Consider the following 22,156-nt stretch of genomic DNA (forward strand, 5'->3'; position numbering starts at 1 on the left):
TGTGTCTTGATGGCTTTAAAAGCTGTAATATACTTTACAATGCCACACAAGAAACTATGCCAGAATGAACAGTGTTAACAGTTTTTACAGCTGTTATGACATCAGAGGTACAATTTGCTTCTGCCTGCTGTCTGTATGACAGCACTTACAGTGAACATGAAACATAACAGTTAACATTTTTCTCAGTAATAATGTCAGTACGGTATTATTTATGTCAGAAGATATATATGTTGACATAATTAAGTGCAAGTACAATGCCATTACTATGTCTTTGTCATTAATGTTAATGAGGGAGCTTGTCATCTTCAATAAAGTCACTCTCATGGTTTGCAATAACGATGTTTGTTTTGTGCTTTTTTTTTTGGTCTGTTTTTTATTCACTTATAATGCTAAGTGTTGCCTTCTGGAATAATCTTAACATACTATATTGTGCTTCCCCATCACCCTAATGTGCAAAGCAAAATGACCCAGCACCACTGAGAAAAGTGTTTTTATCCCTTCCATGTGCATGAATATGTACTGTGCAAGGCAGTACTATTTCCATTACCCATGCAAACACTGCTACTCAGAATTAAAATGTGTTTCTCATTACATACCTCATTTTATACTTGTTTCCAATTTTTATGTCTAGATTATTACCAACAAAATATCCCCTTTTGATGTATACTACTAACACTACAAGTCAAAACAAATATTTCATTTTTAACTACTTAGCATAGTCACATATACTCAAAATATCACTATACAATACCTCTATAGCCATTATTATATTCCTAGTAATAAAACACATTTACCAGTAACAATTTGACAGCTGTTTCCACATATTAATACAACACAATGCAATGCACTCTGAAATTAAAACTCCATTTAGATACTGGGTTATCATTACAACCATTTCTCTGTATACTGACTACTAATACTTCACATAAAATACCTTTATAACTTTCTTTGTGAAATAAAAATTCATTTATATATTGTATTTGTTAATATATAAAATGTATTTATTTATTAAATAAAAATGTATATAAATTCAAAATTAAATATCTTTTAATATGCAGTGTTAATACTGTCATTGTTTTTTTTTTTCTATTTTACATTGACAATACACATAATAAAACAAGAAACACACTAAAAGGAACATCACATGGATAAACGGAGTATTTTCATTTTACTTTGCTAGTGTGGTGGTTTCCCCTCGAGTATGAGGAGCTAAAAGAATAAGACATGCTTCTGTTCTTCAGAAGTATAAAATATGATTCTGTTATAGCAGATTAATAGGTCTGTTATGAAAATGATGACCTCTTGACTCAATGGGAAGTAAGGCATTAGATCTAAACAGACAACCAAGTATATAATAACTCCAGAGAGCAATACAATCATTCCTGCTGGGAAATGTCAGTTATTTTTTTTTTATTTTACATATATGACAGACTCGCTCATCTTAACAGTGAGTAGGTTATCTGTACATTTTCTTTCTGAATTGAGAGACAGAATTAATTTTATAGTTGGTGGCAGTCATTCTCACAAGTCACTTAAATTATCATTTGTGTGATGAATGGACATACAAATCAAAAATCATTTTTACCAGTTTGAATGTGATGGCAAGGAATCATGATCTCACAATCCACACCACTGGCCACCAACTAATATGCATTAGATTGGACTTAGAGCATACCATGTGATCTGATGTCTCAAGAAGTAGCCAGCAGCTGTCACTCCCACCTAAACTTTATACTGACCAGCTTTAGAACAGAATTACAATTAGTGGTTCCCTAGAATCGTATGCACCCTTCTTCCAGCCCAGTACCTTTCAGTTGTATTACCAAATGTTTTTCAGGAAAGATTAATGACATCTCACCAGTCCCAACCCTGCCCTGCCTTGATGGAACACACCAAGAACCTCAAAAATGCTGGGCAGCAGTTAATAACATACATACCTCAACCAAGAAAATCCACTACCCCTGCCCCTACAGCAACCAATAATTCAGATAACATTGCAACCCAATTTAATAAATATTTTAAATAAATTCTTTACAGAAACTATTAAATCCCTAGCACACTCTCAAGTCTTTGACAATAACCCAATCTATCCTGCCCCCCAGGATAACCCCAGATCTCAAGACTTCACCTCCCACTTCAACCTATGTCCAGTATCAATAATAACTATAAAAATATTACTTCAAAAACTTAACCAACAACTCTAGCCGCTGACAACCTTCCAGCTGAATTTCTACAAAGTGCAGCTGAAGCAATAGCCTACCCAGTAGCAATACTCATAAACCGATCAATATCCGAAAGCCACATACCTGTAATATGGAAAACCTCCCACATTTTACCACTACACAAGGGACGTAATTCCACCAAACTTACCAGTCATCACCCAATTGCAATTCTATCTGCTTTATCCAAAATACTAGAATGAGTTGTACACACCCAACTAATGGACTACCTTCTCACACACAAACTATCATGCACCCAACATGGCTTCCGGCCCTTTCACAGCACCACCACAGCATTACTGTTCTTTACTGACACTGTTAACAACCATAGGAGCAGGGAAGGATTTGTATCAGCCATATTTTTAGATTTATCCAAAGCCTTTAACATGGTCAATCATAATAAACTCATCAATATTCTTTCCTCGCTAAACCTCAGCAATCCCGCCATTACATGGTTTGAAAGCTACTTAACAGGATGACTGCAAGCAGTCCAGTGGCAACACCAACTCTCTCCTCTTCTTCCAATCTCTTTAGGAGTTCCACAAGGCTCAATTCTTGGACCACTGTTATTCTCTCTCTCTATTCATAAACAACCTCAGTACCTCAACAGCACAATCCTCTATAGAACTATATGCTGATGATTCCACCATAATATGTGCTGCCCCCACACTGGAGGACCTCCACACCAAAACTCAAGTTCCCTTTCTGTCAGTAAAAACCTGGTTCACTAATTCCCATCTAATCCTAAATCCTAACAAAACTAAGCTCCTTTTCAGCCCAACAAGAATGCACTCATCTTCCCAGTCCTTCAACATCTTCTTCAGAAACAAAACTATGATCACCGCAAGCACTCACACTAAACTGCTTAGGGTAGAAATTGGTAACCTGAAATTCAATATTCCAGTAGCCCAAACCATCAAAAGGGTTCACAAGAAAATAGGTATCCTATATAGAAACAATTTCTTACAAATAACACAAAAGTTACCATTGCCCGCACATATCTCCACTCAACCCTCCTCTATGCCTCTCCTGTATTTATCAATCTCCAAAGAACAGACCAAAACCAGTTGGAAACTTACTATAATACAATAGCAAGATTTGCAGTTAGAGCTTCACATAGATTACATCACTGTACAGCACTAAATCAGCTAAACTGGCTTAAATTCCCACAGCTTCTACACTTTAATCGTGTCTATATCAGTCCGTTAAAATGGCTGACGATCGAACACCATATGTTCGAACTGTGAAGTTCGAACACTGATTATCGTGAAGCCGCGGAACACCAAATTCTTTCCCAGAGAAAGAATTTGGTGGGCCGTTTTTGTGGATTCGTGATTTTCAGGACTGTGGTGGAAAGTTATGGGTCAGGTTCAGGTAAGTGTACGATTGTGTGGACGTTAGGGCTAGGGCAGGATAGATGAGTTAGGGTTAGGGCGCGGGTTAGGTGAGTGTGCGATAGTGACAGACCTTAGGGTTAGGGTTAAGGTAAGTGGATAGATAGTAGTGTATGTACAGTTTAGTGTAGGGTTAGATGTAGGATTTTAAGTGTATGTGCATGGATTGCTGTTTTTTGGTGTGCTTGTGTTGTGTGTGTGTTTCTTGGAACAGCGAATTTTTTCCCTGGGAAAAAAATCGCTGTTCTACGGCTTCGATGTTTTTGCACTTCGTGGTTAGAAGTTCGAACATATGGTGTTCGAACTTCAGCCATTTAGGTGAACTGATATAGACCCTTTTAATCAACTAATTGTTGTCAACAAAATTCTCCATCAACCCAATAGAACTCATTCTCTCCAAAAACTCATTCAACCATACACTTCAGCACAATCTCTTCACTCCAGTAGCCAACATCTCAGCAGGGTAGTCTCTTATCTCTAACTTTGGAATAAGCTGCCAACCCCAATAACATCTAGTAGCTCCCTCTCACAATTCAAAAAGCTCCTTAAATCACACCTAGAGGACACCTGGCTATGTTCTTGTTACTCCCCTGGTTAGGCCTTCCTGATTCCCATGCAATCTTATACCCTCTCTAACAACAGAATGTAGCAACCTCATCTGTTTAAGTTTATAACCCTCTTTTTCATTTCAAGCATTCTGGTAGCAACTACATCTGTACATGTTTTAACCCACTCAATTATTTCTGCTATAGCTGTAGCAATGTGTGATATAATAAGACTTTTTGCCAGGAAGTGAAATTTATGTCTATACTTTATGTGCAACGGTTAGCGTTGTTGCCTCACAGCAAGAGGTTCTCCGGTTTGACCCCGGCTAAGGTGCCTTCTGTGCGGAGTCTGCATGTCCTCCCTGTGGTTGCATGGTTTCCTCCGGGTGTTCCGGTTTCCTCCCACATCCCAAAGACATGCTGTAGGTGGATTGGACACTCCAAATTGGCCCTAGGTGTGAGTGAGTGAGTGAGTGAGTGTGTGTGTGTGTGTGTGTGTGTGTGTGTGTGTGTGTGTGTGTGTGTGTGTGTGTGTGTGTGTGTGTGTGTGTGTGTGTGTGTGTGTGTGTGTGTGTGTGTGTGTGTGTGTGTGTGTGTGTGTGTGTGTGTGTGTGTGTGTGTGTGTGTGTGTGTGTGTGTGTGTGTGTGTATGTGTGCCTTCTGTGGAAGGATGGGCACCGGGCTGGCAACTCAACACCATAAAACTCCACTGCCAATCATGAGCAGACAGGTGATCTGCTGTGGCGACCCCAAACTGGGAAAAGCTAAAAGAAGAAGAAGACTTTTTATATTATTTACCATCAACATAGTATTTTGCATGTTTGTTAAATTGTTGAAATGTCTGTAACTGTTACTCTATGAATGCTAGCATATGTTAATATATTTATAACTGGAGCTTTTCTCCCCGGGCCTCCACTGAAAAAGGACCTGTGTCCAGTCTGACTTTCCCAATAAACAAATTTAAAATAACAAAACAAGAGGCATACCTTAACCCTAACAAAAACATGCATCTGGAGCATTTTCTCCCCGGGCCTCCACTGAAAACAGGCTCTGTGGAACCTAGTTGGACTTTCCCGGTCAACAAATGATAAATAATAAATAAATAAAATAAATAAACACACCACCAACCCAGACCAGGCTGGCATACCAGGAACACAATTACTTTTTATTAAATAAGCCAACTGTTAAATATTTTCATGATAACAGTAACATTAAACAGCTGGCTTTTAAAACGTGAATGACAACAGTTATGTTATCATTTCAACAAACATTCACTTATACTAATACATGAACCACCAGCCACAAGCTTTTGAAATTGTATTAATGATGCACTTTACCTGAAATAATTAAAAGTAGCCAATGTGCTTTATAAATATACATGTAGGCAGCTGTGCAGTTGTACCATGAATTGCAAATTAAATGGGTTTTAATAGGCAAAGAGCATAGAGAAGAACTCTAACGGCTTACCTAGTGTAAATAAAAATACTTAAAAGATTGTACTAAAGTCTCTCTATCTTTGAGTTATGTGTCCAGACAGTACAGTCTCACAAGCAAGAAAGTCCAAGCTTGAGCTGTTGTCTCAGAGATACAGTCATCTATGCAGGGCAAAACTGTCTCTTAACAACTGCTTACAGGAGTCCCACATTCTATATTTCTTGTCTGGCTTTAATTTTGAATGTAAAAGCTTCCTGTTTCTCCAACCTCGTAACTCTGGGGCGAAGCCTGTAAAAATAAGGTAGTGTATCCTTTGACCTACAGTTATATGTTAAGCAACACAGAGCTTTAGGCACTGAAAATATGTGCATATTTGAAAAGCCAGTTCCACTTTTTTAATGTTTCTACTGAAAGCAGTTATTTAGTCTGTACAGTTTATATTTTTTAAATTCTGTAGATCATACACATTTCAAGATTTACTGAAAGCAGCAACCACTGATTTCCTTTACTTCTCATTCTCAGTGCAAGTTTTAATTAAAGATTTGCAAGCTTTACACTGCCTGTGACTTATCTCCCCCGTATTTGACTCAATCAAGTTTTATGTGATAACCCTGAAGAAAACAGCTTTGGGATTACAGATGCATTTTAAATTGTGCCACCCAGTCCCCTGTATCAACAGACTATCTGCATTTGAGTTACAGACATCACAGTCTCACTGTGGGACTGTAATTCGAAACTTCATTTAAGAATCTTTCCATTTTGCCCACTGGCCACTTTATGGGATTAGGATCAATAACTACTAAAAATGTTCTACCATACAGGTAGGATTGTAGCTTGTATAGAACCAACTTTATTCTCAAACATTCCTTTTTTTTGCCACTCCATATGACTCCTTTGGAGTCTTTGACTAAGGTATACCACTGACTACTCCCTCTCTCTTTGAAGGGGCTTTAATAAATACAGCCCTTTTTCCATGGTCTGCATGCTTTAACATAATTTATCCTAGTACAGGAGGCCCACTCAAGGCCTAATTACGTTTCTGGAATGCCTGCTTGCATATCACTGTCCAGATAATGTTATTTGGCCTATTCTTTTCTTTTAGGTACTGTCCATAAGAGGAGTGTCTCTGTTACTCTGGTGAGGGACAAACAATATAATACTCCACTATCCTGAGGAATGGCCTTATTTACCTTTTTATTAATGGGGTAGGCAAAGCTTTGCTAGTCTCTATTTTTGTCTGGCTCTGGCAGACATTTACCATCACCTAACCAATGACCACGATACGTTATTTCTGCCAGTCTAACTTGATATTTGTTTTAATATCCCAGTTTCTGATTTGTCCAGCACTTTTCTAATGCATCACACATAGTCCCACATAATCTCTAGCTGTTGTTAGCATGCAGCCCACCAGCTTATCAAAAGTTGGTGGGTATATTTATTTCAGAGTTCACTTTGGTACATCTATACAACCCAAATAGTGTGTGAAATGCTGACATATCCCTTGCTGGAGGTGCCAGTAATTCTTAGTAATGTCAGTAGTGGTCAGATACTTAGCCCCACCTAGCTATGTTAAGGTTTTCACTCTTCAAGTCATGGGGTATGCATCAGCTTCTGTGTGGCCATTCAGTTTCTTCTAGTATACTCAAAACCTGGTGTTCTTTGTATCAACACCACCAGTGAAGCCCAGGTACTCTTGAATTTCTGTATTCCCTCTGACTCTTCATCTGCAGTTCCTCCTATATGGTTTGCTTCACTTTTAGGTACACCTGTAAGTAGTCTTTCTGAATGCCCAATAATTTCATATGTTCTAGGGCACATCCTTGCATATCACTGAACATGCTGTCAAACTCTCACATCATTGATGTGATTTCTTGAAACTGTGTAGGGGATAGCCACTGTGACAATATTACCTTATCCAACATGGTGTCTGTTTAGTCCTCACTGAGGAGATCTACAACCATTTCCCCCTACAATTCCTCTTGCAATCTGCTTTGTCTGCTAAGTACTAGCATCTTTTTAGCATGGTAGGGCTTCATCATATAACATGGTAGAGTTCATATTTCTTCCTCCACCCTGGCTATACCACCATATACCTGGCATCACTTACATGTCTCACAGTAGTAAAAGGAACCCTCCATGCTATCTGTAGCTTATTTTGTTGAACAGGAATTGGCACCATTACCTCTTGTCCAAAAATGTATTCTCTGGCTCCTGCTGCCCAGTCATATAAAGCCCTTTACAGATGATGTGGTTATTTTAGGTGCTCTTGTATGAACTATATGATTACCCTAAGCTTAGTTCTAAACTTCTGCCAGTAGAATATACCAGTATTATTGTGGGAATCATATTCACCCTCCCATTAATTATGAATTGGCTCTAAAGGGCCTCTTCACCCTTTCATTGTAAAGTAGCTCAAATGGCAAAGTAATCTATGGATTCTTTGGGCACCTCTATAAACAGAGAGGAGATGGGGCAGGTACTTCTCCAAGTCTCACTTAAACTGGTCTATAAATGCTCTCCATGTGATCTTGAGAGCAGAGTTATACATGCCCATCAAATAATTTGTTTATGGATGGTAGGAGAGAGATTTGAGCTTCTTTAACCCAGATCACTCCAACACACGTCAGCAGGATTGACATCAAGTTAGCTCCTCTGCCTTACATCATTTCCTGCCCCCCCCCCCCCATTCCTGTCTCAAGTCTCTCTCTCCATGACCCTCCTCATTTCCTTTTTCAGTGTAAGACTAGTATTTTTAGCAACTGGGTTTCACATTCAGCCGTGTTTCTACTTGCAATTTCTTCCTCTGAAGTAACCCTTGTGTTAGAAAATCTTGTATCATGACAGCTATGACTTAGATTTAAGGTTGTTGCTACTACTTACCCCTTTCTTCAAAGCAGCCACATTACCATCCTCTACTAGAGGTGTGGATGGCTGGTTCTCTCTGCTGCTTTCTCCATTGCGATTTATGCCAGCACTTAACAAGATATCATCAAATACTAAACTGTGTGTCTCCTTGCACCCCCCCCTCCCCCGCCTTCTCAGTCTATGTAAACCTTGGCCAACAGCACCTGGGAAGGTGTCCCTTCCTGAAGCTAACAGGAGTAGACTGTTCAAGCAAGTAATGCTACTTTATAACAACTGCATCTCTGATGCAGTATCCTTCCTTAGCAATGGTTGCTTTAGTCTGTGCAAGGGCAAGATACAGGAAATTGTGATAATATGGTGTAGCTGCAGTGTCAAGACAACCCACTACTATATCTGTGCTACCTCCATTTATTCCCACATGTGCTTGTGTACCCCTTCCTCTCACTGTGAACATTGGGATCATAATGTGTCCTACTTGGATTACACTGCAAACAATAAACCCTAATGCACTGTTGTGTGCTAAGACCAGTGGCATCCTGGTTTGTATGTACAACTTGCTGTGAAGTTTAAGACCACCCTATGGATTCTGGTATACTTAGCTGTAGTGCTGGGTATCACCTTCTCTTGCAGTCATGCTGTACTGGCTAGATAGAGGTCATTCTTTTTGCCCATTTACTCAGCAGTATTGCACTCCTGATCTGTTAACCATCTTTTCTTTTCTTCAGGCAAAGTAGTCAGTATTTTCTTTTCATAAGTCTCCCAACATTTCAGACGTAATAACAGGATATCCACTCACTTGCCTATTAAAGTGAGTGCCTATTTCTACAACGCAGTCATTGGTGCAGCCTTCTAATTTTTTCATATTCTCTGTGAACATTTTTCATATCAGCTTCAGGAATACGTTTAAAAGATATGAAAAGGAACTGTTTAACTTTCAAATAGTCCAAACAGTCAAAGTCAAACATTTTTGACGAAGCATTCTTTGCCTTGCCTGTGAGTAAAGAAGTTAGAAATGTCACCCATTTCCTCTGGTCTTTTTACTGCTAATTACACACATGTTCAAAAATCTAAATAAGATTGATTTCCAGTTAAGATGGCAGTAAAACAATAAATCTTTTGATTTATTATTAACCTGCATTGCTTAAAATATAAATCTGAGATTAGTTTCACTTATTTCCAAACAGATTTAGAATTACATTCCCATTGGCCTGCTTTGCAGTAGAGTTGCAAAAAGAATATCAAACTTGATAACCTGAGGCCTAAACCTTTGCCAAGCCACCAGGGAATTACTTAGATGGCATGAATTTCAATTCTTAGACAGAGGATGATGTCATGGAATTACTGCACTTCTCAAACTTCACCCCTGAATCTGATTACGGCTGAGCTGCAGAAAATTAATGCACCATTAATTGTATATTTGGAAAGACTGATTGAGATGGAAGGAGCCCTGTCTCAACATGAATACTAAGAGAAAGTGGATAGTATACTTAAATCCACAGGCCATCATCTAACATATTTAATGTCCAAGATGGAATTGACGGAAAACCAGGCTGTGGACATGGAGGATAGAGCATGCAGGCAAAACACCTGCTTCAGTGGTATATCAGAGAATGAAGAAGGGGTGATTGCCAATAATTTATTAGGGGCATTTAGCAGAAAGGACTGACATCCCACATAATAAAGTCACTATCAAGTGGGCACACAGTGTCTTTCTCCCAAGTGATTAACGACTAACAAGCCTCACCCGATTTGGTGAACTTGGCTAAATGCAAAACTGAGACAGCAAATACTAACAAAGCTTTACAATGCAGGAAAAGAATGATGAATCCAGGGATCCTGGGTGATTTGCAACTAGGATTACTCTGCTGAAATAAGAGTTACATACTTACCATAACTTGGCATCTGTGTTATCCTATGTCATTATTCCTCACAGAAGGGTCTTGGATCCAATATCGGATCCGAGCCAGCAAATTTTAACATAGATAGATCCAAGACTCAAGGTCCTCCCTCTTCCATAATTCCCTGCTGCTCCCTAATCCTCAGATCGAGTTTGCAAACAATGCTATGAGGCTGATCAAACAGGAAAAAGGAGGAGTCCTAGACCCACTACACTCCAACTTCCTCACGAAATCCAACAAGGAAGGGGGATTGCAGGAGGGAAATGTGAGGAATAATGACATAGGATAATACAGATGCCAAGTTATGGTAACTACATAACTCTTTATTTGACGTTATCCATGTCATTATTCCTCACAGTAGGGTCAGAGTCCCCAGCTACCATACACCCTGGGAGACCTCAAGGAAGGACATGCCGAAGCACCATGGAACCAAAGGAGGCCCTGCTCCTAGAGACCAAGTCCTGCTTGTAATGAGACACAAAAGTGTGAGGGATAGACAAAGTGGTCACATCACAAATATCACTGGAGAGTCTAGCCATGAAAGCTGAGGAAGTACCAGCTAGAGATCCATTTAGAAATAGTGACCTTAGAAACCAGAAGACCATGTTTATTAGGGGAAAAACCCCAAAGAGCTGATCTGATTTGCAAATGTCCTTGGTCCTAGGTAGATAAAAAACATAATTGTCTGTGTACATCCAAGGTATGTAGAATGTACTTTCCTCTACTGGAATAATTAGGGAAGAAAACTGGCAACTGTATATACACTGGTTCAGATTGGCTTTGGAAACAACCTTGGGCAGAAAGGATGGATTCATTCTCAGAGATACTCTGTCCTTGTGAAATACCATATATGGAGGAGCAATAGAAGAGCTTGCAATTCAGATACCCTCAAGCCGATGTAATGGCTACCAGGAATGCCATTTTCCAAGTCAAGAACTTGAGATTGCATGAACTGGCAGGTACAAACCGACTCTGAGTTAAAGACTGCAGTACTAAGGTTAAATCCCAAGGAGGTGAGGGATCCTTAACTGGTGATCTGAGAAGAAACATGCCATTCAAGAATGCTTTGCAGAGCCTGGAAGAAAATGTAGGTTTGCTGCTTTCAGGAAAATTAGAACTCGCTGCCAGCTGGAGCTTAATAGTAGAAAAATTTGCATCAGCCTGAAACAGTAAGGACAAGAACAAGAGAATATCTGAAATAGAGGCAGAAAAGGGATACAGATTTCTGCTCTTAGTACAGACAGAAAAACTTTTCCATTTACTACTGTAAACCTTCCTGGTGAAAGGTTTCTGAGAAGCTAAGATAATATTTTTAATGGAGGATGGTAGCCTGGACTGTTTCAAAATCACTGGAATTGGAGAAACCATGTGGTTAGGCAAAGGGTCTGAAGATTTGGAAGAGGAAGCCTCAAAGGATGGGAGATCAGATCCAGAAGGGGATCCAGTATCCAGACAGGATACTTCAGATGAAACCTGATGAAGGGGAACCATGGCTGACAAGGCCAGAAAGGGGCAAAGAGGATCAAGGATGTCCCCAGGTGATGCGCTTTCTGCAAGAATTTGGGGATCAGAGGGATAAGAAGATAAGCATAAAGGAGACCCAGAGGCCAGTCATAGACTACAGCATTCCTTGGTGACTCCTCAGGTGGGGGATCAGGGTGAAGTAGATGCTGCATTTGTTGTTGGCAGGGGAGGCAAAGAGGTCATGGCACAGCTGACCCCAGAGGTTGAAAATCTGCTTCCCCATAGTGGGATTACTTGTCCACGATGGACGTGCTATGTTTGTTGGCTAACACACTGGAATTCCTGGGTACATGCATTGCAAGGAGAAAGTGCCTGGAGGACATTACCCAGTCCCACACACTCATGACCTCTCAGCATAACAGGTAAGATTGTGTTCCCCCGTTTGTTGATATACCAGACCACTGCCCTGTTGTCTGTCTGAATTGCAATTGTTCCTGGGAGAAGGCAGTCCAGAAAGGCTTGCAACATGAGTAGGACTGCTCTCATCTCCAGGACATTTATGTGCAACTTGGTCTCTACAGGGGACCACATGCCTTGAACTGTTCTCCCCTGAAAATGTTCCCCCCACCCCAACAGGGAAGCATCCATGGTCATCACGGCATTGGGTGGAGGAAGAGAAAAGGGCTTGCCTAAGGTGAGATCCTAAGATGGAAGCCACCAGAGAAGGTGTCGTCTGCACACAGGCATCAGTTTTATGGACATAGACACAGGCTGAGACAAAAATGGACCATTGCACAAACTCCACTCCACACACCTTCAGATAGAAACAACTCTGATCCAAAACAATACCAAAACAGAAAAATCTTCAGAAGTCAGGAATCGAAAAACAGGAACCAAAGTCAAATCCAAAAGCAAATTCTTTATTCTCCAGCGCCTCGGTGTAACCACCTTTCAAGAGTATACATTCTCACTGAAAGAATGGATATATATATATATATACTCATAGCAATTAATTAAGCAATTAATTAAACAATTATGTTCAAAAAAGTTTTAAAGCAGACACCTCCAGTTTATTTCATTATTCAGTCCACAGGGTGTCATTGTATTGTATTTCAAAATAAAAATACTTTCCGTATATTGTAAGTTATATTTCAAAGTATTTTCATCATTACAAAGACATTTCACACTTTCTAAAACTGTTCCTGTTAAAAATGAAGCATCACTATTATGATAAACACTAAAATATGTGGCAATAAATTTATTTTCCCTTTTATGTCTTATGTCTCCAATGTGCTCACCTAACCTAATACGAAATTCTCTTTTAGTTTCACCTATATAATATAATCCAGAGGGACAGTGTAAAGCATACACAACTCCCTTACTTCTACAGGTAAAACTATCTCTTACTGGAAACCTAATGTTGTTAATATTATTATGTGAAATGTCTTTGTAATGATGAAAATACTTTGAAATATAACTTACAATATACGGAAAGTATTTTTATTTTGAAATACAATACAATGACACCCTGTGGACTGAATAATGAAATAAACTGGAGGTGTCTGCTTTAAAACTTTTTTGAACATAATTGTTTAATTAATTGCTTAATTAATTGCTATGAGTATATATATATATATATATATATATATATATATATATATATATATATATCCATTCTTTCAGTGAGAATGTATACTCTTGAAAGGTGGTTACACCGAGGCGCTGGAGAATAAAGAATTTGCTTTTGGATTTGACTTTGGTTCCTGTTTTTCAATTCCTGACTTCTGAAGATTTTGCTGTTTTGGTATTGTTTTGGATCAGAGTTGTTTCTATCTAAAAATGGACCATTGACCTGCCAGAGTCCACTGCAGAACCTGCATATGATACCTTGCCAGAGGAACAAGCTGAATGGCCATAGCCATGGATCCTAAGGTCTGAAGAATAAGGTGGGCCGGAGGATGTGAAAGATTTAAGGTCTGAGAGACCTGCCCCCATATCAGTTGGGCTCTGTGTAACATTAATGTTGCATTCTCTGAGATGGAGTCTAGCTGGACTCCTATGAATTCCAACCTTTGTGTAGAAACCAGATTCGACTTTGGAAGATTGGCTGTAATTGTCAAATGACTGAACAGGCGCAGGACATATTGAATGGCTTGTGACAGCTGATGCCTCATGGGTGCTGTGAGGAACCAATCGTTGAGGTAAGGGAACACCTGAAATCCCTGCAGCCACAGGTGAGCCACTACTACTGCCATACATTTGGTAAACATCAGGGGGCTGTGGTAAGTCCAAAGGGCAGGACTCTGAACTGGTAATGACTGACTCGTAACAGAACTGAAATTGTCTCCTGGAGCATCTCTCTCTATCTTGGATGTGATAGTAAGCATCCTGGAGCTCCACTGTGCACATCCAATCATCCTTGTGCAAGAGAAGCAGAATGGACTGGACCACCCAAAACATGGACTTTCTGACTGATAGATTCAGCTTGCTTAGGTCCAAAACAGGACGTAGGTCCCTAGTCTTTTTTGGCACCAAAAAGAAGTGATAGTAAATTCCGGATCCTCTTTGTCCTGTTGGGACCTCTTGGATGGCTCGTTTTAGAAGTTGTTGTTCAACTTCTTTGAAGACCAACTCCCTCTGACAGGGTGAAACGTCAGGGAGATACCTCCATGTCGAAGAGGGTCATGAAAAGGAAATAAAATAACCCCTGGAAACAATGTTTAACACCCACTAATCAGAGGTAATGTTTGTGCAGGCTAGTGGGTGAAGAGAAATATGACCCCCAACTGCCTCCAGGACAGAGCAGTCAGACAATGCCTCAGGAGCGCTGAAAGGGCTGCTCAGAGAAGGGTTCCCTGGAGCCCTGATTTTGTAGTCCCCCCTGCCTCTAGGGTGGCATCTGCCATTGAATCCTCTCCCCCTGCCTCTGGATTAGGAATCATCTGGAGCATCCTGGAAGGAAGACTGTGACTTGGGGAACCACATTTTCTTTGGTCCTCATGGGGTCCTAGAAAAAGACCTCTGAGGAGTAGAAAACTTAATCCTGACTGCAGATAAAGTCTTCCCTTCCTGCTCACTATAGGTCAAAGTGTCCTTGATGGAAGGTCAAAAGAGTGTAGACCCATCGAATGGAGCATTTGTAAATAACGCTTTAAAGGGTTCTATAAACCCACAAAGGCGTAACCAAGCATGTCACCTTATAGCTATGCCGGTACCTGCCGCTCAAGAGATAGCTTCCGCAGCATTGGAAATTAGCCTGCTCGAGGAATTAGCAAGGGATGTCAGAGTAGAAAGCTGGGGAGATAGCTTCTTGAGGTCCTCCACCAGCAATAACTCTGTAAGGCAAGTGGTGACGTCTTTGACCAAGTCCCTTTGGAGGCAGGTGAACTGTGCCAGGTAATTAACTGCCCTCAGTCCAAATGTAGTCGAGGAAAAAACATACTCCCCATGCAGGTCTATCGTTCGAAACCCCCTATTCAGAGGATGAACTGTGGAGCTCGTCTGTGGCAGCTCCTTCTTGGTGGCCATGCCCACCACAATGGCATTGACTGTAACTCATTTGCTCCAAAAGGGGTGGTCCACAGAGGGGCTAATGAAATTATCCACTTGTTTGGGCACTGGTTGTACAGTGTTGGGCTCCTTCCACGTCCTGCTGGAAATAAGATCAACCAACTCGTCAGCAGGGGGAGACACCCAGGAAGTAAATGGGTCCATTCTGAAAGCCTTCAGTAACACGGACTCCTCTGAAGAAAGGGTTTGAGGAGACCATCTGCCCTTCTGCTTCAGAATCGTGAGGATGTGGGTGGAGATCTGGGAGACCTGTCTCCTTCATCGAGGTCCATGTCCTCTATGAGGGACTCTGTGGGTGAGTCCAAGTGCCTCCTCTTGCACTTTCTCTTACGAGGTACCTCCTTAGTGGGGGGCTCCGGGGAGGAATCAGAAGATGCAGGCACTCCGTGAGAGGAGAAAACCCCCTGAAGACTCAAACAAGAGGCCTAACCCTGGACAAGATGGGAGGCCTCACCACCCAAGGTAGAGAGAGGCAGGGATAGAACTGGAGGGGGTGGAAGATGCAGCTCCAGCTCTGGAAAAGGTACACTCTACCATCTGGAAGGCCAAAGAACTGAAAGTGGTCCTGTCCCCAATCTCAGAGGTAAAGTTCACGGAGAGGAGGAATGAGCTGTAATACAGCACCATGACCCCCCTCAGCTGATACCGGTCTGGAGCTATCGAGGGTTGAGGCCTCCAGGGATGATATCAGTCCAGGAAGACCAGACCTGACCCAGTTGCCATGGAGCCAATGCTGATCACTCCAGCATGGGGCTCACTCTGGTCCGAGAGTGGAGGAGCACAGCAGGACAGGGACCCTGATGGGGTCAAGAAAAGGAAAAACTCAACACCATTGGGATCTGATCACTGGTGTCTGGGTCCCAAGATTTCAAAGCACCTGGGGGTCGGAAGAGCAGAATGACAAGTCATGACTGAAGAAACTCCCCTAGTCTGGTGGGCAGGGGATGCCAGAAGCCCCAACTCTATTTTGGTTTGAGGAAGTTCCTCATCATCCTGTCCACGTCAGAAGGCAACAGACTCCTGGACAATCTGGAGGAAGTAGAAGAGTGGGTAGATGTGGCTGGGGACTCAGAGGATCTGTGCCTCTGATCTGGAGTTCGATTCCAGGGTCTGGGACCCAACAGGAATAAATGCCTCGAAGAGGAAGGCAAAGGTGTATCTTCAATAATTATGAGTGGATCCAACAAGCCTGTCAGAACTGAAGGCCAAGTGGAAGGAAAAATTGGATCAGATGAACTGGTCGGATCCAAGGCTGGCCTGACTTTGACTATATCCGAGGGCCTCTGATCTGAGGAGGCCTTGCATCCAGAGGAAGAATCCAAGGACCTTAGATCTGAGGAAACCCAGACTAGAGTCAGATCCAGAGATCTAGGATCCAACAGCCATGGCTTTTAGAAGCTACTGAGGGCATGGATGGGGTCTTTTTCTTGGGAATCTGAAGAGGAAGCCTTGGAAGGGGAGACATAAGGCCCCTCTTGCAACATGCCTTTAAGGAGAAGCTTATTGTGGTACTGCACCAAAGCCCTGGGGTTGAATGTGGCACAAATGTTGCATTCAGCCTCCAGGTGAGGAGCCCCTGAACGATACAAAGAGTTTTGTATTTGCCATAACTTGGCATCTGTGCTGTCCAGTGTCATTATTCCTCACAGATGGGTCTAGAATCTGACCTTGGATCTGAGCTGGCCACTTTTCAGACAGAGCCAGAGCTCAAGCTTCTTCTCTTCCCATAATCACTTGCTACCGTCTAACCCTCAGATTGAGTTTGCTAAATTAGCTGAAATGCAGAAACTCAACATCTGCAATGGAAGTCAAAAACTTCTCACCAGATCCAACCCACTTCAGCCTCACCATGCCTACCAGAAGGAAGGGGGAACAGAGAGTGGGAATTTGAGGAATAATGACACCTGATAGCACAGATGCCATGTTATGGTAGGTACGTAACTCTTTATGTGATGCTATCTATGTCATTATTCCTCACAGGTGGGTCAGAGTCCCCAGCTACTATGTAACCTGGGTGGCCTCAAGGAAGGATATGCTGGAGCATGGAGGAACTAAAGGAAGTCCTGTTCCTAGACACCAAATCCAATTTCTAGTGCGAAATGAAGGTATGAGGATTAAACCTCATTAAACCAGCACAGATCTCATCAAGGGAAAGTCTAGCCAAGAAAGCCGAAGACGCAGATAGTTCAAAATTCCGACTAGCATAAATGAAGGAAATACAACAGCAATCCACCTGGAAATAGTCACTTTGGAAATTGCCTGACCCCTTCTGTTTTGGGAAAAAGCCACAAAAATTTGGTCCAACTTTCTAAACTCCTCAGTCCTTTTCAAATAAAAACACAACTGTCTGTGGACATACAAACAATGCAAGATATATTCTCCTTTATTAGACTAATTAGCGAAGAAGACCGGTAGCTGAATTGACTGATTGAGATTTGCTTCAGAGGCCACTTTGGGAAGAAAGGAAAGATTTATTCTAAGAGACACCCTGTCCTTGTAAAAAATCCTAAACAGGGGCTTAATGCACAGAGCTTGTAGCTCCCAGACCCTCTTGGCAGAAATAATGGCTACTAAAAAGGCTACCTTCCAGGACAGGAATTTATTGTTGCATGAACTAGCAGGTTCAAATAGTTTTTGTGTTAGAGACTGCAACACCAAAGTCAAGTACCATGGAGGTGATGGATCCTTAATAGGAGGCCTAAGAAGGAAAACTCCTTTTATAATGGCTTTGCACAACTTTGAAGAAAAGGTAGGATCATTGCTGACGTGGAAATCAAAGATGGCAGCCAAGTGGAGCTTAATAGTAGAGAAACTCACCCCATCCTGAAAGAGGAAAGATAAGAAGAGCAAGATGTCAGGAATAGCGGCTGAAAAGGGATCTAGATTATGTTGCCTGGCTCAAATGGAAAACCTTTTCTACTTACTGGAATGCACTTTCTTTGTAGATGGTTTTTGAGAAGCCAAAATAATGTTCCTCACTAGGGAAGGAAGGCTGGAGTGTGTCATGTTTACTGGAACTGGAGAAACCATGCGGTCAGATGAAGAGTCCGGAGATTGGTAAATGGAAGCCCCGCCCCCAGGGGTGGGAGATGAGATCCGGAATGGGATCCAGTATCCAAGGTGGATATTTCAGATGAGACCTTAGGAAGGAGAACCAGGTCTGCTGAGGCCAGAAAAGGGCAATGAGGATGAGACAGCTCTTCAGGAAATGAGTTTTCTGTAAGACTTTAAGTATTAGGGGAATAGGAGGGTAAGCATAGAGGAGACCCAGAGGGCAGTCATTACCAAATGTGTCCCTGGGTGACTCCCCTCATTGAAGAATCAGGGAAAAGTAATTGCTGCATTTATAGTTGACTGGGGAAGCAAAAAGGTTGCAGTATGGGTGACCCCAGTGGTTGAAGATCTGCCTCACCACTGACAGGTTCAGGGACCACTCATGAGGACTCAAGGTGGACCTACTGAATTTGTCAGCCAGCACACTGGAACTCCTGGGTATACAAGTTACAGAAAGAAAACACCTGGAATACATTGCCCATTCTCACACTGTCATGGCCTCTCTGCACAGAGGATAAGACCATGTTCCTCCTTGCTTGTTGATGTAGCAGACTACAGGGATGGTCACCAGAGGGAGGCAGTCCTGAAAGCCTTGCAACGTTAAAAGGACTACTTTCATCTCCAGGATGTTTATGTGCGATTTGTTCTATATAGTGAACCATGTGCCTTGAACTGTCCTGCCCTGAAAATGCCCTCCAGCCAACAGGGAGGCGTCTGTGGTCAGTGTGGCCTTGGGCGGGTTAAGGCAAAAGGGCCTGCCTAGAAAAGGGTCCTGAGACTGAAGCCACCAACTTAGATGATTTCTGCATACGCTTGTCAAACTTATTGCCATAGACATGGGCTGAGACAGAATGGACCACTGGACTGCCTGGGTGCATTGGAGAACTTGCATATTATACCTGCTGAGTGGCACCTACTGAATGGCAGCTGCCACAGAGGCTACTGCTTTGAAAATCAAATGAACAGGCAGGTGTGTTAGATTCAACAGAAGAGAAACTTGATCCTGAATCTGTTGAACCCTGCAGGTAGGCAATGCTGCAGTCACTGATACCATGTCCAACTGGACTCCAATGAATTCCAGGTTTTGGCTTGGAAATAGATTTGATTTGGGCAGGTTCACTGTGATACCTATATGCTGGAAAAGCCTGGTCACCACTGTTAGTTGATGCTTCATGGGAGCCATGAGGAGCCACGTACAGGTATGGAAAAACATGGAAACCCTGCAGTTGGGGATAAGATGCCACCACTGCCATACATCTGGTAAACACCCAGGGGACTGTGGTGAGTCCAAAAGACAAGGCTCTGAACTGATAATGATTGGTGCTTAGAGAAGTGTAAATGTCTCCTGGAGCATCTGTCAATATTTATATGATAGTACACATCCTTGAGTTCCACTGAGCACATCCAATCATCCTTGTGCAAGAGAGGCTGAATAGACTGTACAGTGGCCATCTGGAACTTGGACTTCTTGACAGAAATGTTTAGCTCGCTGGGATCCAGAATCAGACGCAGGTCCTCGGTCTTTTTTGGCATAAAAAAGAAGTGAGAGTAAGTTCCAAATCATCTTTGACCTCTTGAAAGGCTCTTTTTTGAAGGAGGTCTTGTACCTCGAGATAGGCCAACTCCCTTTGGTGGAGTGGTGCATCTGAGAGAAATCTTTTGAGTTGGAGGGGGCTGGGAGAAGAGAATAGAGTAACCCCTTGAAATGATTTTTAGCACCCAATGATCAGAGGTAAGACTTGTCCAGGATAGTGGGTGAAGGGACAGATGACCCCTGACTGTCTCCAGGGCAGGACAATTGGGCAGTGCATCAGGAGTGCTGGAAGGACTCCTCTGAAAAGGGTTCTCAGAAGCCCTGATTTTGTGGACCTCCCTCTGCCCTTAGGGTGGCATCTACCATTGAATCCCCTGCCGCGGCCTGTGGAAGAGGATTCCTGGGCAGCATCCTGAAATGAAGACTTAGTCCTCTGCAACCAAAACTTATTACCTCCTCTCTGGGTCTTAGAAAAGGACCTCTGGTGGGTAGAAAACCTGATCCCTACCACAGAAAGAATCTTGCTTTCCTACTCATTGCAGGTTAAGGTCTCTTTAACAGATGGTCCAAACAAGGTGGAACCGTCAAAGAGGGTGCTAATAAAGAGCGCCTTAAAAGGTTCTATAAACCCACAAAGGTGAAGCCAGGCATGCTGCCTGATAGCAATGCCTGTGCCTGCTGCTCGAGAGGTGGCCTCTGCAGTATTGGAGCTCAGCCTCATTGAGGCATTCGCAGAGGAAGTGACAGTGGACAGCCTCGGAGAGGCTTGCTTGAAGCTTTCTTGAGGCAACAACTCTGACAGGGAAGTGGTAAGCTCCAAAACCAAATCCCTTTGACACTGGGTAAAGTGGGACAAGTAATTGGTGGCTCTCAGAGCAAAAGTAGCTGAGGCAAACATATGCTTTCTAAAACGGTCAACTTCTAGGGACTCCCTGTACAGGAGATGAACAGAAGAGCTCTGCTCAGCCAGCTCCTTCATGGTAGCAGTGGCCACCCTGATGGCATCGACAGGGACCCCTTTGCTACAAAAAGACCTGTCCTGAGGGGGACTGAGGAACTTATCCACTTTCTTGGGTACAGGTTCCACCATGACCAACTCCTTCCAAGCCTTGCTGGTGATGAGGGCCACAAGCTCATCAGCAAGGGGGAAACCCAGGTAGTAGATGGGTCCATCCCGAATGCCTTCAGGAACACAGACTCCTCAGAAGACAGGGGTTGGGAAGACCATCTGCCTCTCTGTCTGTGGACTTCCAAGATGTCCCTGAAGGAAACCTCCTCTGGCATAAGTCTGGGGGACCCATCTCCCTCCTCAAAATCCATGTCTTTGGTGAGGGACGCTCTGGGGGAGTCCAAGTGCCTCCTCTTACATGTTCTTGTCTGAGGAGGCTCCTCAGTGGTGATTTGATGGTAGGACTTGGAAGAGATGAGTACCCCAAGTGGGGCAGTGCCTGTCTAAAGACACTCATTAGAGGGCTGACCCTGGATGGATGATGAGGCCTCAGCACCCAATTCTGAGAAAGACTGAGGTGGACCTTGAGAAGGAGAGGTAACTACCAAACTGTAGAATGTCCTCTCTACTGCCAAGAGGGCTGATGGACAGGACAAAGCCCCTCCCCATCCCCAGTGGCTGGGGACACCTGGGAAGGGAAAAAGGACCCCAAAGTAGTGCCAAAGCCCCTGGACGATATCAGTCCTGAGCTGTCCATCCCCGAAGCCCCCAATGGAAGGGGGCAGTCCAAAAAATCTGGACCCAAACCCATCCCCAGGGAACCAGCACTGACCCCTGAGAGATGAGGCCCACTCTGGTCTAAGGGCTGTAGAACAGAGCCAGCCAGGGACCCTAACAGTGTCGAGAAGGGGAGGATTCCTGACACCATCAGCCTCTCACTACGAATCTCCAGGTCCTAACATTCCAATTCCTTTTGGGTTAGAAGAGAAGACTGGAGACCTGTCGATTGGGAAGGTCCCCTAGCCACATGGGCTGGGGATGGCAGCAAGCCCAACTCGATTTGGGCTTTGAGGAAACTCCTCATCATCCCATCTATGTCCAAGGGAAGGACACTTCTGGATGACCTGGACAAAGCTGAAGAATGTCCAGATCATGCTGGGTCTCCAGCCTTGGATCCTGAAGTTCTGTGGCTTCAAGAAGGAGATCATCTCTGACATATCAGATCCAACC

The 22,156-nt window shown here is 42.8% G+C and overlaps 1 protein-coding gene across 5 annotated transcripts in view; it reads left to right on the plus strand.

Moving 5' to 3' along the window:
- The window catches only part of LOC122811806 (calcitonin gene-related peptide type 1 receptor-like), a 1,193,346-nt gene that overhangs the window by 484,146 nt on the left and 687,044 nt on the right, over nucleotides 1-22,156 (plus strand). The window lies entirely within an intron of this gene.

Source organism: Protopterus annectens, chromosome 9.part0 (genome assembly GCF_019279795.1).
Source record: "Protopterus annectens isolate FY-2018-M chromosome 9.part0, PAN1.0, whole genome shotgun sequence".
NCBI lineage: Eukaryota > Metazoa > Chordata > Ceratodontiformes > Protopteridae > Protopterus > Protopterus annectens.